The sequence below is a fragment of the Arachis ipaensis genome, chromosome B09 (assembly GCF_000816755.2).
Source record: "Arachis ipaensis cultivar K30076 chromosome B09, Araip1.1, whole genome shotgun sequence".
Taxonomy (NCBI): domain Eukaryota; kingdom Viridiplantae; phylum Streptophyta; class Magnoliopsida; order Fabales; family Fabaceae; genus Arachis; species Arachis ipaensis.
This window is the reverse complement of record NC_029793.2, coordinates 81,813,233-81,820,999: the sequence shown is the minus strand read 5'-3', so window position 1 is coordinate 81,820,999 and position 7,767 is coordinate 81,813,233.

The following is a 7,767-nucleotide window of genomic DNA, read 5'->3' as shown; positions in this document are numbered from 1 at the left end:
GGGAATGATGATGATTGTCACGTTCATCACATTCAGGTTGAAGTGCGAATGAATATCTTAGAAGCGAAATAAGATGAATTGAATAGAAAACAGTAGTACTTTGCATTAATCTTTGAGGAATAGCCGAGCTCCACACCTTAATCTATGGAGTGTAGAAACTCTACCGTTGAAAATACATAAGTGAGAGGTCCAGGCATGGCCGAATGGCCAGCCCCCAAAACGAGATCACAGGATCAAAATACAATCCAGGATGTCTAATACAATAGTAAAAGGTCCTATTTATAATAAACTAGCTACTAGGGTTTACAGAAGTAAGTAATTGATGCATAAATCCACTTCTGGGGCCCACTAGGTGTGTGCTTGGGCTGAGCTTTAAATTTCCACGTGCAGAGGCCATTTGTGGAGTTGAACGCCAGGTTTTGATCCATTTCTGGCGTTCAACTCTGGTTTTTGATCCCTTTCTGGCGCTGAACGCCAGAATTGGGCAGAGAGCTGGCGTTGAACGCCAGTTTACGTCGTCTATTTTTGGCCAAAGTATGGACTATTATATATTTCTGGAAAGCCCTGGATGTCTACTTTCCAACGCAATTGGAAGCGCGCCATTTCGAGTTCTGTAACTCCAGAAAATCCACTTTGAGTGCAGGGAGGTCAGTATCCAACAGCATCAGCAGTCCTTCTTCAACCTCTGAATCTGATTTTTGCTCAAGTCCTTCAATTTCAGTCAGAAAATACCTGAAATTACAGAAAAACACACAAACTCATAGTAAAGTCTAGAAATGTGAATTTAACATAAAAACTAATGAAAACATCCCTAAAAGTAACTAGATCCTACTAAAAACATACTAAAAACAATGCCAAAAAGCGTATAAATTATCCGCTCATCATTCACCAAATCTTGGTTCACTAAGTAAGGGACACAATTAATCTTTTATGACTAAGAAACATAATAAATAATCTAAGCATTCACCACTTCATCACTGTGCTACAATTGTGTCTTAAAACTTACCATTTTGATTTAATTAGGAAAAAGAAGGTTGAGGTAAAGACAAGCTGAAGATACGGCTATGACAAGCCAAGAGAGAAGGATCACATGTGCCTAGAGAGGTGTGCCTACCTTGGAAAGAAAAAATCTGCATGCTAGTCACCTTGGAGGACGAACCTCATGCAACCAATGAGAGGAGAATCCTTGTCAATCCTCAAGAGAACATGCAAGCCGTTCATCTCATGAAGTTACTATATTGTTCAACTCAATCTCCACCCTTCATAAGTCATGACCGAATCCCACTTCAAGTATGGTCTTCATCCAAAGCTTTAAAACCTTGCCTATAAATAGGTTGAGACATTTCTTGCATCACATATTCCTACAAGTCATCCTTAAAATCATAAGTCCTTGTTCCACCTTGTGCAATCCTAAACATGTCCCACCCTCCTCTCAACAGCAACATTTCTTTCTTCATTCTCTTTACACTATAAAATCGTACCTCAACCAACCACAAATTCACCCTTGCCTCCTCCCTCTAATTGAATTCATAGCTTCATCAAGTTCAAAGAGAAGACAAGGGAAGGAACCAATGGTAACCGAACCCCCATCCTATGATATAAGGAAGTTTAGATCTCAGTTTCATGAAAGAAAATATCATAGATTCATGAAAACAAAGCACATCATTCATGAGAGGGGTTTTGAGCTGAGAGACGGGGAATACCCCATCATGAGGTAAATCACTATGGAAAGAAGGTGGGATCTTCTATGCGATCCTCTCACCAAGATTAGTGCAGTCATGATCAGGGAATTTTATGCAAATACTGTGAAAGAGAGTGAAGACAGCATCCCTTACAAAAGTTATGTTAGAAGAGTTGAAGTGGATTTTAGTCCAGCAGCCATTACAAGAGCGCTGAAGTTGAGAACCATAACTTATGAAGAGCCCAGCTATGAGGCCAGACTACAGGGAGAGAATGACCCTGATGAGATCTTACAGGGGATATGCTTGGAAGACACAGATTGGGAAAGAGATTCAAAAGGAATCCCAAGCCAATTGAAAAGAATAAATCTCATTCTTGAGGCCAAGGGGTGGTATGAGATAGTAAGGAGATCTATACTCCCTACTGGAAACACCTCAGGGGTCACAATCAAGCGAGCACTCTTGACATACTGTATCTTACATGGGGGAGAAATCAACCTTGCACAACTCATAGCGGACAGTATTCAAGAGATAGCTGAGAGCACAAACAAATCAACTAGGCTCGGTCATCCAAGCACCATTCTAAGGCTATGTAACAAAGCTGGAGTGATTTTTGAAGATGAGGACACAGAGAATTTGTTCACCAATGCAATGAATGCCAAAGAGCTGGAGGATTGACAAAAAGGAATGAGATGCCTCAAAATTTCATCCTGGAAGTGGAGCTATTTGACCTATGGGGCATTGATTTCATGGGACCCTTTCCCCCGTTCTACTCTTTCAGATACATCTTGGTGGCAGTGGAGTACGTCTCAAAGTGGGTGGAAGCCATAGCCACAACCACCTGTGATGCACAGATTGTCCTTCAATTCCTTAAGAAGCACATTTTCACTAGATATGGAGTGCCCAAGGGTCTTGTTAGCGATGGTGGTGGTCATTTCTGCAACAAACAGATAGAGAAACTCCTCCACAAATATGGAGTAATCCATAAAGTACAACACCATACCACCCTCAGACTAATGGCCAGGCTGAATTAGCAAATAGGGAGTTGAAGAAGATCTTAGAGAAAATAGTGGGAAGCACAAGAAAAGATTGGGCTAGGAAGCTAGAAGATGCACTCTGGGCATACAGAATAGCTTTCAAAACTCCCATTGGAAAGTCCCCTTTTCAGCTATTGTATGGAAAATCCTGCCACCTCCCTGTAGAGCTTGAACACAGAGCTTTTTGGGCTACTAAACTCCTCAACCTTGATTCTCAGGCAGCAGGGGAGAAAAGGTTACTACAACTAAATGAGTTGGATAAATTTAGGCTAAAAGCCTATGAAAATGCTAAGGTATACAAGGAAATAGCCAAGAGATGGCATGACAGGAAGATTTTAAAGAAAGAATTCAAACCAGGATAGCAAGTACTCCCTGGCAAGCTCAAGTCCAAATGGACTGGCCCATATTTAGTGACAAAGGTTTTTCCTTATGGAAATCTTGAGTTGCTAGATGAAGCTACACAGAGTCATTTCACAGCAAATGGGCACAGAGCAAAGCCTTACTTAGGAGGGCAATGGGACAAGGAAAAAGAGGTTCAGAACCTAAGCTAAGCAAGACTGAAGGATGTCAAGCTAATGGTAATAAAGAAGCGCTTGTTGGGAGGCAACCCAACCTGAGGTAGTTTTCTTCTCATAACTATTTTAATAAAAAGGTTAATTAGCTTTATCTATATTGCAAGAAGCTAAGTTTGGTGTTGCACACCAAAATAATATAAGGGAGAATGAAGGATTCTAAGTTTGGTGTTCCACTAAAGTCTCATCATAAAACGCATTCTCACTTTCTGCATAATGCTAGCTTCAAACATTTAGATAAACTAGTTAACTATTTGCTGTTTCATAGTTTTTAGTTTTATTACCTTTAGCAAGGAAAAAGGATTTCACATATAGTTAATTTGTTTCATAAGAAACATTGGCAAGGAACTAAGTTTGGTGTTCACACACCAAAGTAAAGTTCAAAAGCCCACAAACAAGCTTTGCAGATTAACCGGATACCTAAAGGGCTTGAAAATCAAGCAACGTTTGAGGAGTATGCATGAAAACAGCCAACAAATTAAAGAACATTTGCACTATGACTCAGAAGGAGCATAACAGAAGGAAGAATGAAAAGCTGCAACCACCCAACAGGTTGTATTTATACTTAATCCTTGTAGTTATGAAATGTTTTAATTCAGGGATTCCTTCATGCCTTGCTAGAATGTTCATTTAGTTGCAAGTAAAAGTACATGCTAAAGAAAGCTATCTGCATAATTTTTAGCTTAAAAGTTATCTACATAATAATTGTCATCCTTCATTAGCTTGAGTATTTTGCTTTGTTCCCTTGCTATTTGAATAAAAGAGAGATGTTTAATTTAGAAAAGTAATTGTTCAATGTTGCAAAAGTTAGAATGAAAAGTTAGTGGTGGTATGTGTTTGATTCAATTGTTAGCTCACAAAATAATTGCTGCACAATGACATGTTACTTGAAGCTTAAGCTAGTTGCTGCTATGATCCTTCAATTAATAAAAATCCCTTGAAAATGAATCAAAACAGAAAGAAAAAGAAATAGAAAAGCCAAAAAGTGGCAAAGAAACAAACAATAAGGCTAGACACCAAATAGCTTAGACCCTAGGACACATGCCTGTGGTGTTTTTATACTAGGATATGCTTGGACAAGTAAGTTCTAAGGAGTATTTCAAAACTTGGCCACTTAGATCAACTGATTTGGGATTACCAACTGAAAGTCCACAATAAAGAGCAACCTAGCTACAAAACACTTAGCTATCCAAAGAGATGCTAGGCATAAATGATCCTAGGAAGAAAAAGGTGAGCCATGTGTCTGTGGTAAAGAAATGTTGAGTATAATTAAGCCAAAGGCTGCTGCAACATTTGCAACCAAGCCTTCAATAAGTATTAAGCTCTATAAGCAAAAGAAAGAAGGAAAAAGTTAACAAGGGAAGTAAGCAGAAAGCAAGGCATTATAGCAGCAACCTTAGTGAACCCTTGAGGAAACATTGTTTATTTAACAGCAAGTAATAAATGAACTACTATTGATCTGCATAAAACCCCATGAACCAAGTTTAACTATCTGCTTAATAAGGACATGCATACTTCTCTATTTCATTCTATCTTCTCTTATGTTTAATGCTTGCTTGGGGACAAACAAGTTTTAAGTTTGGTATTGTGATGACAAGTCATCTTAGCCTAGTTTTACTAGTCTTTTTCTTTGTTTTTATTAGGTTTTATGCATTTTCTTGCATTGTAAGTAAGTAATTTGGAATGGAATTGCATGGTTTCCTTGAATCAATCAACCACCATTTAATTGATACTAAATCATGAGGTTTAAGCTAAATTTAATTGATATTTAAATGAATTATAAACCTTATGAATTTGGTGATACTTTGATTGGTTGTTTTGATTATTTACAGGTGAAGAAAAGAAGAAAACATGAAAGCGTAGCCTAAGAAGCGTGGCCCAAGGAAGAGAAAAGTGTAGCAAAAGAAACAAGGAAGCATGGCACATGGAAGGAGGAAGCACAGCGCTCTATCCAAGAGCGGAGCACTCTCTAAGGGAGCACAACAATGAACCAAGGAAGCAAGACTTGGATGCTATGCTCCCCTTGAGAGCGGAGCACAATTTTGAACCAAGAGAGAAAGAGGAAAAGAATGATGCTCCGCTCTTGTCAAGAGCATTATTGGGCTTCACTCAAAAATAAATTCAAGGAAGAAGTTTGCTAGTGAAAGCTACAAGGTTCGAACTCATGAGCAAGGGGGAGTGGGGGAGCGCTACTCACAAAGGAAATAAGCCAAAAATGGCTAAAATGCTACCCCCAAGGATCGAACGAAGCACCTTAAGGAAGCAAGGAGCAAGGCGCCACTTTGTGCACAAAGGAAATTGGCCAGCGCATGCCTCCAGCAAGAATCGAACCAAGGACCTTCCCTTGAAGTGCCAATGCTCCGCTCCCCACAAGAGCAGAGTGCTACTTCCATTATTCCTTGGTGCATGAGGCGCAACTTGACACGGCCCATGGAGCTTGTGCGCACAAGACAAGCTCCAAGACAAGGCAATGCTCTGCTCCCCACAAGAGTAGAGCGCTATCCTGAGGCACCCAACTTGGCACGCAACAAAGAGGCCAAAGACAAGCCTTGATGCTCCGCTCCCCTCAAGAGCAGAGCACTCCACTGGGAGCAAACACTCTTGGGCTAAAATTGGACCAAAATTCAATTAAAATTCAATTCTTCACCAAATTAAAAGGCCCACTCCAAATTCTAAAATCCAAAAATAGAAAATGTATAAATAGAAGCTAGTTTGATTTAGTGAGGACCTTTTGTTTCTTTGAGAATTTTCATTTTGTAATTTTTAGAGTTTTTATTTTGAATTTGGATCTTGGAGAATTTGGAAGGAGAATTGATCTCTCTTCTTCCTTGTTCTTGCTTAAGCACTCTTTACTTCTTGTCTTGGATCTTGGGTGGAGAATTGAAGAAATTCTGTTTCAATCTCACATTGAGATCTCTTTGTTTATCTTTCTGCATAATTCTAAGAACTGTGATTTACATTCCAAATTCTGTTTACTGCTTTCATCTCCCATTTCTTCTGCATTTTACTACTCCATTTTCTTATGCAATTGTTCTTATTAGATTAAGGAAGGATTTGAGATCTAGACTTATTTTCTAGTCTCCTCCACCCCTGAGATCTTCAACTTTATTTTAGTTATTGCAAGTGAATTACATTTTACTTTCTGTTTATATTTTCAAGCAATTGTTCTTCTCTTGTTTAGATCTACTGCATTTAGATTCATTTTCTCCTTCTCTGTTAATTGTCATTTTATTTCTGCTTGTTTAATTTCTGCAATCCCAGCTCCCTGAACCCTTTTACAATTCAAGCAATTTATATTCCTTGCACTTTAAGATTCTGTCATTTACATTTCTTGCAATCTAAACTTCTGCAATTTAATTTACTTGTTCTTTAAGATTCAGCACTTTTACTTTCTGTTCTCTTTAATTTACTGCAATTCTTCCCTCTCCAATTACATTTCATGCAATTTAGCTTCTGTCAATTACAAACCATTCAAACCAATACTTGATTCGCTTGACTAAATCAACCACTAAACTAAAATTGCTCAATCCTTCAATCCCTGTGGGATCGACCTCACTCATGTGAGTTATTATTACTTGATGCGACCCGGTATACTTACCGGTTAGATTTGTGTGCTTGGAATTCGTTTTCCAAAAATACACATCACTCACTACCTTCAATTTCATACATCATACACACTACTACCCCCCTTGGCCGAAACCACTACTACCCTTCATCTCCTCCATTTTTTCTTCTTCTTCTACTCCTTTCTTTTTTCTTTTGCTCGAGGACGAGCAAACCTTTTAAGTTTGGTATGGAAAAAGCTTTGCTTTTCTAGTTTTCCATAACCATCAAATGGCACCTAAGGCCGGAGAAACCTCTAGAAAGAGGAAAGAGAAGGTAATTTCTTCCACCTCCGAGTCATGGGAGATGGAGAGATTCATCTCAAAGGTCCATCAAGACCACTTCTATGAAATTGTGGCCAAGAAAAAAGTGATTTCCGAAGTCCCCTTTATGCTAAAAATGGGTGAATATCCGGAAATCTGACATGAGATTCGAAGAAGATGTTGGGAAGCTCTCACCAACCCCATCCAACAAGTTAGAATCTTAATGGTTCAAGAGTTCTATGCCAATGCATGGATCACTAAGAACCATGATCAAAGTATGAACCCAAACCCAAAGAATTGGCTCATAATGGTTCGGAAGTGATTTCCGAAGTCCCCTTTATGCTAAAAATGGGTGAATATCCGGAAATCTGACATGAGATTCGAAGAAGATGTTGGGAAGCTCTCACCAACCCCATCCAACAAGTTAGAATCTTAATGGTTCAAGAGTTCTATGCCAATGCATGGATCACTAAGAACCATGATCAAAGTATGAACCCAAACCCAAAGAATTGGCTCATAATGGTTCGGAGGAATTACTTGGATTTCAGTCCGGAAAATGTGAGGTTGGCATTTAACTTGCCAATGATGAGAGGAGATCCTCATCCTTTCACTA